General features: G+C 38.6%; 1 protein-coding gene across 4 annotated transcripts in view; it reads left to right on the forward strand.

The window, feature by feature from the left end:
• The window catches only part of LOC106869432 (CAP-Gly domain-containing linker protein 3), a 97359-nt gene that overhangs the window by 24481 nt on the left and 60234 nt on the right, over positions 1-12644 (forward strand). Inside the window, exon 1 of one of the 4 annotated variants that reach the window (XM_014915175.2) lies at positions 878-1049. The exons of the other annotated variants lie outside the window; for them this stretch is intronic. The gene's annotated coding sequence lies outside the window, so the exon portion shown is untranslated. Of the gene's footprint in view, positions 1-877; positions 1050-12644 lie in introns of those variants that run through there. 4 annotated transcript variants of the gene reach the window in all.

The following is a 12644-nucleotide window of genomic DNA, read 5'->3' on the forward strand; positions in this document are numbered from 1 at the left end:
TATATATATATATATATATATAATATAAATATATACATATATATATAACATATATACTGTATATATATATATATATATATATAACACACACACACACACACACACACAAACACACATAGATATGAATGTATGTATATGATAATCCTATGATCATGAAGTACTCAATACAAATGTTTGTGTGTGTGTGTGTAGTTGCCAAACATAAGACATACACTCACGCATTACACAACCATTGGTGGATTGACTTGCATGGATTATCTCTCACTCTCTCATTCCCTCTCCCTCTCTCTCTCTCTTTCTCTTTAATTTCCTGTTTTATTCTCTTTTACTTTGTCTTTCTCTCTCTGTTTTGCACCTCCTTCCCCTCTCTCATAACGTCTGTTTTCCCTCCCCTCTCTTTCAATCTCTATTAATTATCTCCCTCCCGCTTTTAACTTGTTCACCCCCCCCCCCCACTTCCCTCCTTTCGGTTTCCTCTTTGCCTCTTCCTCTACCTTCCGCTCTATATTTCTACTTCTCCCTTTCCTCTCCCTATTATTCTCCCTCCCACTCGTTTATTACTTACTCTCCATATGCCTCCAGTCTTCCGCTCCCCTTTCTTTCTCTCTTTCACTCACTCACTCTCTCACATCATTTTCTCTGCCTCACTCTCTCTCTCACCCTCTCCCAGTCAGTCAATTAGCCACTCCTCCTTCCCTCTCTGTCTGTCTCATATGTATGTATGTGTTTATATATCCTCATTACTTCTCACTCTCTATAGTATATCACTTCTTCCCCCCCTCTCTTTAATCCCATCACCTCTTCTCTTCTCTCTCTCTACAGCCTTTCACTTTCACTCTCTCTCTCCCTCCCTCCCTCCGGTACAATCCCATTCAACTGTGTCGTCTGTCCTTTTTTATTTACACTAACAACAATAACACGGCAGTCGTCTGCCATCGTCCTTGTGGACATCTCTATTTATTATTATATCATCACCTTGGCCGCCTCGACATCTTCTTACCTCTCTATTATTCTCTGTCACGACACCGACACGACGTAAAGACTCCAACGTAAGTTTCTCCTCCATTTACTTTCTCTTCCATCTTTCCGTTTTCTTGTTATTTCCTCGCCATTCTGTCTTCTGCCGACTTTGTCTTTCTTTTGATATCACCTCCATTGTCTTCTACATACTCTCCCCCTCCCTCTCTGTCTATCTATCTATTTATTTATCTCTCCCTCCCTCCCTCTCTCTCATGCTCTTTTTCTCGTTCTTTCTTTTTCTTTCTCTCACACTGTGTGTGTGTGAGTGTGTTTCTGTGTTAATGTGTCCGTGTGCGGCTCGTACTGTCTGTCAGTGTATGTTAGTGTGTGAGTGTTATTAACTATGTGTCTGTATCGGTGTGTGTCAGTGTGTACCTTTGTGGATGTACATGTGTCAATATATTACCTGTATGTATGTGTGTGTGTCTACCAAGTGTACCTTTGTGTATGTATATATAGATATGTCAGTGTGTACCTGCGTGTCAACCAGGTAATTATATGTATGTGTGTATGCCAGTATATATTTGTATCTCTGCATGTATGTATGTGTGTGTGTGTACATATGTATGTACATATGTATGTGTGTGTATGTACATGTATGTACATATGTGTGTGTGTGCGTGCGTGTCTATGTTCGACCGAATATTATATTAGTTTCTGTATGTACATGTGTATATGTATATATGTGTGTATATACATGTATGTGAGTGTATATATGTGTATAGGATGCACGCGATTGCGTATGTGATTGTATGTATCTCGTGATGTCCATGTATGTATATTTATGTCCACACACACACACATCTGTGTATATTGTGTCTATAAATCAGTGTATACCTTTGTAAAGTGTATATATCGTGTGTATGTGTGTGTGCCAAATGTATATACACTCTCGTATGTATTGTGTTTGTCATACTTTATATTTATATACACCCTGTCGTTTAAAGTGTTTATACAGCTCTATACATTTTATGTATGTATGTATGTGTATATGGATATATGATTGTGTATGTGTGTATGTATTCTGTGATTTGTGTCTGTGTGTGTATATATATATATATATATATATATATATATATATATATATATATATATATATATATATATATATATACACATACATACATACGTACGTACGTACGTACGTACATACATACATACACATACATAAAATGTACATTTCACTCCTGTGAAATGTATACATATTGCTGTATTTGTATATACACACGTGTGAAACATGTAAATCGCGCTGTCTTATACACATGTGCCCGTTGTGTGTCTTTCGTGTATTTTATGTGTGTGTAGGTGTATACATACATACATACATACATACATACATACATCGATGTGTGTATATATAATTACTGTACTCACACACACACACATATATATATATACACGCGCGCGGGATACCCCCCCCCCTCATATTCTTCCAGCTTGGGCTGTCAGTTCTTTTGTTCATCTTTGTTATTGACAGTCCATTGTTTGCTACCACCACCGCCACTACAACCACAACTACAAACTAGTGCAGTAGTATAGAACTGCTACCACAACAACTACAGCACATACGACAATTACTACCATCACCGCTACCACCACCACTACCACCGCCACCACTACTACTACAATAACACGACGATTGCCACCATCACTATACTATAACCTGGACCATTACAATCGCTGTCATAAACATCAGCTACACTATTACCACCACCACCACCACTACTATTATTTCAATACCATCTTATACTTTACCACCACTAATATCTTACCATTGTCATCACACTACCACAACCACCTACCTACCTCTCGCAACATGTTTGGACACTGTATACTACCACCTCTACAACACAATATCATACCCTACAATACTTTCTCTTGTACTGTAGTATAACCTCCGCCGTCACCACCACCACCACTATCACAACAACACCAACAACACTGCTATATACTACAGCACATACTACAACAGATCACTCTGCATAATGTCACCACTACCTCCACTACATCATAAACCACCACCACCATCAACACCAACACAACTACACCATTACAGACTGTCGACTTCATTATTCTAGACTTGTGGGTTCCTCAGAGCCCCTAACTCCTCCTTTCTACCCTTACCACTTCTGACACACACACACACACACACACACATTTACACACTTCAGAGTATGACAGATGATTTACCAGTCCTTATGTTATTATGTCTCTTCCAGTCAGGACTACCTCCCTGCCTCAACCATTCACCTTCCGTTCTAACCCCTCACTGGTAATAGTGGTGGTGGTGGTGGTAGTCAGAAGAACACATGCTGCCCCTGGCTAAGGGATTTCTGGGATTGTTGATGATAGGGGAAGGATGAAAAAAGGGAGGTGTGACTTCTGGGATAACAATGATGGATACTTTGTACTGGCAAAACACATGGCCACGAATTTTACAGAAAAAGAAAGTTTCTGCAAGTCGGATAGGAGTGAAATAGGGTGTGGAAGTGTGCCCAGCATATGACAGGTACTTAGGGTTTGTTTTATGTTATCCACTGCAGACAGAGAGAGAGAGAACTCCTAAGTTTTGGTAAAATTTGAACTCAGAACTTAGGGCTTCATAGATAGACTGTTAGGTGTTTAGCCTAATTTCGTTTTCTCTCACTCTACTTCTATGAAAACAACAGCAGCAGCAGTAGTGGTGGTGGTGGTGGTTTCTAATTTTGGCACAAGGCCAGTAATTTTGAGGGGAGGTGGGGGTCACAAGTTGAATATATTCCCCACCACCCAGTACTTGACTGGTTCTTTAGTTTGACCCCAAAAGAGGGAAAGACAAAGACAACCTTGGTAAATAATTATAATAACAATCCTTTCTACTATAAGCACAAAGGGGGAGCAGACTAGTTAATTACAAGGATTCCAGTGTATGACTGGTATTTATTTTACTGGCCCTGTAAAAATGAAAGGCAAAGTTGAATTTGGCAGAATTTGAGCTCAAAGCATTAAAACAGATGAAATCCTGCAAGGTATTTTGTCCTGTATACTAATGGTTCTACCAGTTTGCTGCCCTCCGATGTATCACATCTAAAACTTTAAGGAGAGGACCAGTTGATTACAACAACCCTGATGCTTGACCAGCACTTATTTTATTGAACCCCCAAAAGGATGAAAAACAAAATGAGCCTCGGTGGAATTTGAACTCACAATGCAAAGGGAGATAAAATGCTACTAAGCATTATGTCTTAATTGATTAAATTTGACCCCCGTATTAGATTACAGGTAGGTTAAATGGAACAGAGAATTTCTGTGACAATACATACATAGTTCTTTAATCAGTTTCAGTTAGTTAGTTGCAGAAATGTTGGGACACCACCTTTAAAAGGTTCAATCTCACACAAACACAATGTGTGTGTGATTATTGTGGATTCATGCCAGTGTGAATTACAAGGAAACAAAATCGATAAATAAAATAGTCACTACTTTAAGTAGAGCGGAATGGTCTTTATCCAAAGATGAGTCTATGTGATTCTTCTATTCGAAGTTTTTCATCTCTTCATCTCAGAGAAAGAGTATGTGAGAGGGTATGTGTGCACACATGCTCATACACACACACAAAGGCTTCTGCAATTCCTATCTGCCAAATTCTACTGACAAGGCATTCGTTGTACCTGAGGTTACACAGATAAAGACACTCACCCAACGTACCTCGCAATGTAACTGAATTGGTTGTAATGCAAACTTCTTGGCTAGAGACCTGTGCTCATCATCATCATCATCAACATCATCATACTACAGCATTCCATGTTGGACTTATTGTCGCTGTCTGAGTCCTTATTTGAAGGTTCTGTTCTTCCTCGATAGTCTGGGCACCCTGTCTTACTTCTCACTTCCATTTTGTTATGATCTCCTACAGTCAGATGTCCTTTGTTATGCCAGCTACTTTACAAAATGTACTGGCTGTATTTTGTTGTGGCACCAGCATTAGAGAGGTTGTCTTGTCTTCACCAAGACTAATGGACTCTGTCTAATATATATATGTATATATATAGTTCAAATTTATAGTAAAACAAAAAACGAGGACAGGTGTAGGAACAATAAGCAAGTATATTAGTTTGACACTCAGGAAAAATGGGAAAGTCTTTTACATTTCAAGCCTACGCTCTTTGACAGAAAGGCATTAGAGAAAATACATAGAGAGAGAATGAAAAAACATGTTGAGTTCAGTGGTCCAACATGGCAAATTATATATATATGGCACGTAAAAACACCATTTTGAGCGTGGCCGTTGCCAGTACCGCCTGACTGGCCCTCATGCCGGTGACACATAAAAGCACCCACGACACTCTTGGAGTGGTTGGCGTTAGGAAGGGCATCCAGCTGTAGAAACTCTGCCAGATCAGATTGGAGCCTGGTGTAGCCATCTGGTTTGCCAGTCCTCAGTCAAATTGTCCAACCCATGCTAGCATGGAAAGCGGATGTTAAACGATGATGATGATGTATATATATGAATGAGAGAATTCTTGAGATAGATCCAATGACATTTATATCGAAACTGGATGACATCAGGTTACCCAAAAAGTGAAAGTGCTTTAATTGGAATACTACTAATTATTTACCCAAAGTCCAAATAATTACTTTATATGTATGTGTATATATTTATACACAAACACACACACACATATGCATGTATGTGAGCATGGATACTCACTGACACAGTTTGTATATTTGAAAACATTGTTATGTTGTAAATAAATTTCTAGTTAAAACTCCTAAATTCTTGGTAACCCGATCATTGGAGGAACAGGATTTCAATTCTCATTAGAATCATATTCAGTGTCACAACATCGAAGTCTTGTGTTCTTTCTGTTGTGTTGAAAAAATGTGTTGTAGCTTACACACACACACACGCTCGTGTGTATGTGCATGTATATATAAACTGCTACTCCATTAAATATTCTGCTAGTGACCTCCATGAACTTCAAATCCTCATTTTGTTGTGTTACTGATTGGAAGCTAGCTGTGGTGGTGGTGGTGGTGGTTAGAGGCAATGGAGTAGTTTAATATTTATGACATTGATTGCTTATAAGCCCATTGATGTGACAGCTAAGTGTAGGCTAGGCAGTTTTAATGGATTATTGTCTGAACGATGATGATGATTATTGCACACACACACACACACACACACACACACTCCCTCTTTCTCTCTCTCTCCTTACACATGTACATAGCAGCACACATGATTAAATATACATACACTCATATACCTATACACATACACAAAGTAATATACATAACTACATATACATGCACACACACACACACACACACACCAGTACATATATACATACACATATACACACTCATACCTATACATACACATACACAAATACACGTATAGCAGAGAATGGTTTAATTTTATGTCTTTTAAAAAATCTACATTGGTTTACAATAGATATTGTGATCTGATCTCAAAGTGGGGCTCCACTAAAACCAGTTATGGGTCAGCCATGAGCGAACACCTACGTGGATAGTGACCATTGCTCCTTGGACAATTCCAGATGATTACTTAGGAGTGGACTACAAAGTCTTGAGCCAACTTTTTACTGCCAACCTATGCATGTATCTGTGTGTTGTACCAGTTGTCCTCTTGCTAATGCCAATGTACCACTCTCTCTCTCTCTCTCTCTCTCTCTCTCCTTGTCCCTCTGGCTGCCAAACCTTGCGTGTGTGTTCACATGTTATGCCCACTGTCAAACAAACTTGCACGTTGCCATCATCGACTTACATGCCACCATTACCTGGCAAAAATACAAAACTGCCACCCTCGTGGGTGGGTACTCGTTTTATCAGTCTCTTTTGCTGAACCACTGGTTTACAATGACTTGAGCACACTGCTACCAATTGTCAAGCAGTGGTGGGAGACAAACATAGATACAAACCCACACACACACACACATGATGGGCTTCTTCTAGTTTGAATCTACCAAATTGACTCACAAGGCTTTGGTTGGCTTTAGTAGAAGACACTTGCCCAAGGTGCCACACAGTGGGACTGAACCTGGAGCCGTGTGATTGGGAAGCAAGCTTTGTACCACACAGCTACGCCTGCACCTATTTGGAACAAAATTAATTTTGTTTGCTGAATGACCATAGCTACAGCCACTGCCTAGTTACTGTTAGTGAGTGGGGCATGTGGAATAAAGTGACCTGTCCAGAAACATCCGTCACTGGTGGTTTTCTTGTTTATTCAACAGTTTGGCTATTTCAGTTTTGCAGTTGAAATGATAAGGATAATCGGATGTTAGTGGCAGTGGTTGTACAGTCTCAATTGTATATGGGTAGATAGATGTAAATTTGTATTGGTCATGTTTTCTCCTAATGCATTTGTAATACAAATGAAATAAAACGGATCTCATTTGAAATGGAAACAGTGCTGCCTTCTCCACTTGTATTAATCTCACCTCTACCTAACACTCACCACCCCATCCTTCTCACACTTCTAAAGAGCTAAAAACAAATATACACCTAGACTTTTAACTCATGGTTATAAATTAATGATTGAAGCATAATTAACTATAATTATAGTTAATTACGACTAATTGTTAAAGCATTGGGAACCGGAATTAATATTAAATCTTCAGTAAATATTTGATGCTTTTAATTAACACTAGTAAATTTTGTCATTGTTTATAATTTCTGTATTTTATATCGTGTGTTTTGTGGAAACTTGTATTGTTTGCTATAGGTTTGCATTTGGCCAACTGTGCTAGGAGTTGTTGATATGCATTGGCCCAAAAGTATTATTGGCTATTGATTAGTAATGAGCCAATCATATCATTGGTTATTGGTCTCTAGTTCATCATCATCATCATGCATCGTAATCCTGCAATGCATTGATGACATTACTACAAAAGTCTTCTCGATTAAGCTCCTGTTTTCCAACTGCTTTGCAACTCATGTCCCAACCGTCTCTTGATATTGTCCATCCAGTTTGTTCTTTGCCTACCTCTTCATCTGCTACCCTCTATGCTTCCTTCCCTGATAATGTTTTCCAAATCTCTGCTTCTTCAAATATGGCCAAAATAGTTAAACTTTAGTTTTTCCACAATGTTCAGGAGTTGTTGTCTTTCACCTTCTTGTTGTAACATCCATTCATTTATCTGATGACCCTTGTAAGAGACCCATAACATTCTCCTGTACATCCACATTTCATACGCATTATGTTCTCTTCAATTTCCTTCGGAGTCCATGCTTTGCAACCATAAATGCCTGTTGGCCAAATGAGCACTCAAACTAGCCTTGTCCTGAGGACACTTTTAATGGTCCAGATGTTATTAAGCTTTTCCAGAGTTCCTTTATTTTTGTCCCCATAACATAGCAGTTTGCCAAAAGAGATAGGTTTAGTACCAAACTTCAAAATAATTCTTGGAGGTGATTTATTTGGTTAAAAGCCTTCAAGCCAGTGCCCCAGCATGGCCACAGTCCGATGACCAAAACAAGTGAAAAAAAGAGTGAAAAATAAACGATAATGCAGACCTAAGATTTGAAACTATGAGCTTCATGTTCACTAGTTATGGTTATGACCCCACCGCCACCCCATATACTCTCCCCCCTACTTTTTTTTTTAAACTCTCTCCGCCACCTACCACCCACCCCCAACCTAACATCTATAATTTCAGCAAGATTTATTCTTGTGAGATTTTTTGTTAAGCAAAAGTTAATCAGTTTAGAATATGTTTTTTGGCATTTAATTAGAATAAATTAATTAGTGAACAACAATGCAGAGATGTTGACGAGAAAAGCAAACAATAAGCAGAACGGAACAAAGCAGGCAGCTTCCCAAACCCCAATCCATCCCACCCCTTCTGCCCTCTTTGAATGAGGAATTTGAATTTTTCTTGGATGTGTTGTAAATATGGTGGAGTTAGATGTAATCTTGTGAGTTAACCGATTCCTTAGACTTCCGTCTTTTTTTTTGTTTTTGATAATTCAAATTAAGGACTGGTGATGTGTGTGTGTGTGCGTGTGTGTTGGAATGCCCGGGGGCCTGCATGGAAACCCAAATGATAAGATCAGTGCTGATGTACTTATTGTAGTAAGTGAGGAAATTTTAACTAATTAAAACTACAGCTGTAGCGAGGATAAAGAATTGATATTATGATTAATTCTGGTTAAGAAAGGCAGGGGAGATAACCCTGAGAACATAAATTAATTAACATCAATTAAAAATAGAATGTGAGTGGTAATACTATGAGGGAGAATGAGTTACTGTTAATTTACTCTGTTTATACTTGTATCATTTTTGTGATATGAATGAAAGCCACATGTTCACAGGGTTGGTACAAAATCATGTTTCTTTATGCTCATGTTATTTTTGTTTAATAGGTATGAACGTCACATTCTCTCAGGTGTTGATGCTGACAACCCCCCCCCCCTCCATCTCCTTTATGATGGTGTTACTATTATGATATGGATGAATATCCCACATTATTATTCTTCATCATAAATTTATGATGCTGTGTCTCAGAAATCGACATCATTGATGAAAATGTTCCGACCCTACCAATGACATTTTTGTCTTTCCTCCTCCTAGTGGTGGTGGCAGTAGGGATCGGTAAATCAAAATACCTGTTAAATACTGAGGTCTAATCCAATCTATTGCCACCCCTCTGCTTCACAGCAGGGAAAGAAACGCATGTCTCATACAGAGGACTTTACTAAACACATTATCTCTTACCAGATGTAAATACATAGTCTCAGACTGGATTTGAACTAGGCACTGTTATTTGTAAACTCAATGGGTGATAGTTTCACGGATAAGAACATTAATCCTCTTAGTTTAGACATAAAAGGTTCCAGTTTGACACCTATCTGGGGTCATATGTATATCCAGGAATAAGATGTTTGATGATAATCAGAGACGAAACTGATATGGAGAGGTAGTATAGATGCGTAAATATTGTCAGTTATATGCTGTAGAGGAAATAATTAAATCATGTCTGTATTTTAAACATTGTCAGTTGTGCACTGAAAGAAAATGACTAAATCTTATCTTTGACATTTAAACTTTTTATATATTTTGTTGTTTCAGTTTGAAGTTGGCCAGTGTCTGTGTGTTAACTACCAATACATTTAAAGAGTGCTACATACTCCATTTATGATGATACAAGCGTTGCTTAACATCTCTCATAACTCTTTCTCTCTTTCTTTCAACCTCTCTCTCCTTACTTCTCAATCCAGCATTCATGTAAGCAGGCAGTTAACATCATAAATCTCTGTGTCGAGAACTGTTCAAAAACACAATTTTGTGTTAACCACTATCACCACCACCATCACTGCCACTTAAATATATTTTAGTAAATGGCTATATACTGAGTAGTGGATGGAGGTCATGTGTGTGTGTGTATGTGTACCCACCCAATGTTACTCCACCAGCATGATAACATCCACCCAATACATTCTGTAAATTGCTTGGCAAATGAGTAGAGACAATATGTGGGTGAAAGGGGGACCATTTACTCTTGACAATCTCTCTAGTGTTGGTGTCACGATGAATGTACCTGGTAAACCCTGTGGTTGGTGATCCAAACCAGCAAAAAAAATACATAAACAAAAGCCATATTTTTATCAGAACAATGAGTTTAGTACTAATATGTTGAGGACCAGTTAGCATGTGGTAGGTTACTGGTTCCATACTTTGTAATCCAGAGTTCAATTCCTGCTGTATCCACTTAAGTTTTCTTCAGTGCAGGGTCGACATAATAGATAACAGTAATACATTGAATCAGATCAATTGTTTCATAGCGTCCACCCTTTTACCAAAATAGTCTTGGAGCTCAGAAGAAAATCAATAATTATGGATAATCTATTGAACGATTAGACTCGGACTATTTTACTGGATTCTATATATAGACTGTGTGGAAATAGATGTATGATGGTTATATATAGCTGTGTGTGTGTGTGTGTGTGTGGGGAGGACAATGTTTATGTTTTATACAACAGGTTATTAACTAAGTTAGATGAAGAAAGAGGAGGAAAATTGTATTGCAATGTATCTGTGTGATTTCGATTGACTGATAGATACATAGAGATACATATAGATGGCCAGATAAATAGATAGATAGATAGATAGATAGATACGGAAGAATGATTGTTGATTGAATTAAGTAATGACTGACTGAAAGTAAAATAGTGACTCTGCTTGTTTTACATAGAATGTATATATGTATGTATGTATGTGTGTTCGTATGTATGTATATGTTTGTATATATGTATGTGTGTATATACACATGTATATATGTATATATATGTGTGTTTGTATGTACGTGTGTGTGTGTGCATATATATATATATATATATATTCATATATATATATATATATATGTGGCACTTGGTGAAGAATGGAGTTTGATGTAGCTACCCTCATTTGCACCTTTTGCCGTGAGGTAGGTTCATCTGGGACTCTCAACAGGAAGAGGTCCAGCTTTGATTTAAAAATGCCTACATCTACTTTGTGCAGGTTCCTCAGGCTCTTTGGGAGAATATTAAAAAGCTGTGGGCCCCCCGAAACCCAAGCTGTTGCAGTAACTGGTCCTGAAGCGCGATAGCATTGCTGAGAATTTTAGCACTATGCAGTGTCGTCCAGTTCTGGCATTGGTGTAGCTTTCAATGCCAAAATTTGGTACAATTCCATCCAGGATCTTCCAGATGTATATTACTGCATACCTCTCCCACCTTCTCTCCAGGGAGTAGAGTCTTAGCTGTTTCAGCCTTTCCCAGTAGCTGAGCAGTTGCAAAGAGACAATCTTCTTTGTGAATCTTCGCTGGATTGCTTCAAGGTCTGCTGTTAATTTCACACTGGTGGGTGACCATAGCTGTGAGCAGTAATCCAGGCATCTGAGAACGAATGTCCTCCATATAAGGTAGAACTGCAATTTTGGATAATATCATATATAAACTGCTGTTAATTTCATCTGTTGAGCTAATAATTTCCTCTCCGTTGGTTACCATGGTAATGATGGTGATGGTGGCAGGGTTGGTGGTGGTTTGCGTACGTTTGTTTCTTAGGGTTGGGTCCTGTGTGATGTAGATGCACATACCATAAGGCAGTTACATGCATACTTTGAGGGCGCAGACGTTATGGCAGTTGCAAAACAGATGCAGCCAAGTGTATATAATTATATAGCTGTTTCATAGTCGTATTTGAATACACACATAAATTCATGAAGAGGTCTCTCTCTTTCTCTCGTTCTCTCTCTCTCTCTCTCTCTCTCTCTCTCTCTCTCTCTCTCTCTCTCTCTCTCTCTCTCTCTCTATCTATCTCTATATATATATGTATGTATGTAGCATCATCATTTAACATCTGTTGTCCATGCTGGCATGGATTGGACGGTTTGACCAGGGCTAGTAAGCTGGAAGGCTGCACCAGACTCCAGTCTGATTTGGCAAAGTTTCTACAGCTGGATGCCCTTCCTTACACCAACCACTCCAAGAGTGTAATGGATGCTATTATGTGCCATGGGCACAGGTATCATTAGTGTGGCACTGGGGTGCATTTACGTGCCAGTTTGTGTGACACCGGCATCAAAACAAACAAAAAATAACACTGCACATGTCAAGGGTCATCCGTCCCAACTGACCAG

Source organism: Octopus bimaculoides, chromosome 19, assembly GCF_001194135.2.
Source record: "Octopus bimaculoides isolate UCB-OBI-ISO-001 chromosome 19, ASM119413v2, whole genome shotgun sequence".
NCBI classification, from domain to species: Eukaryota; Metazoa; Mollusca; class Cephalopoda; order Octopoda; family Octopodidae; genus Octopus; species Octopus bimaculoides.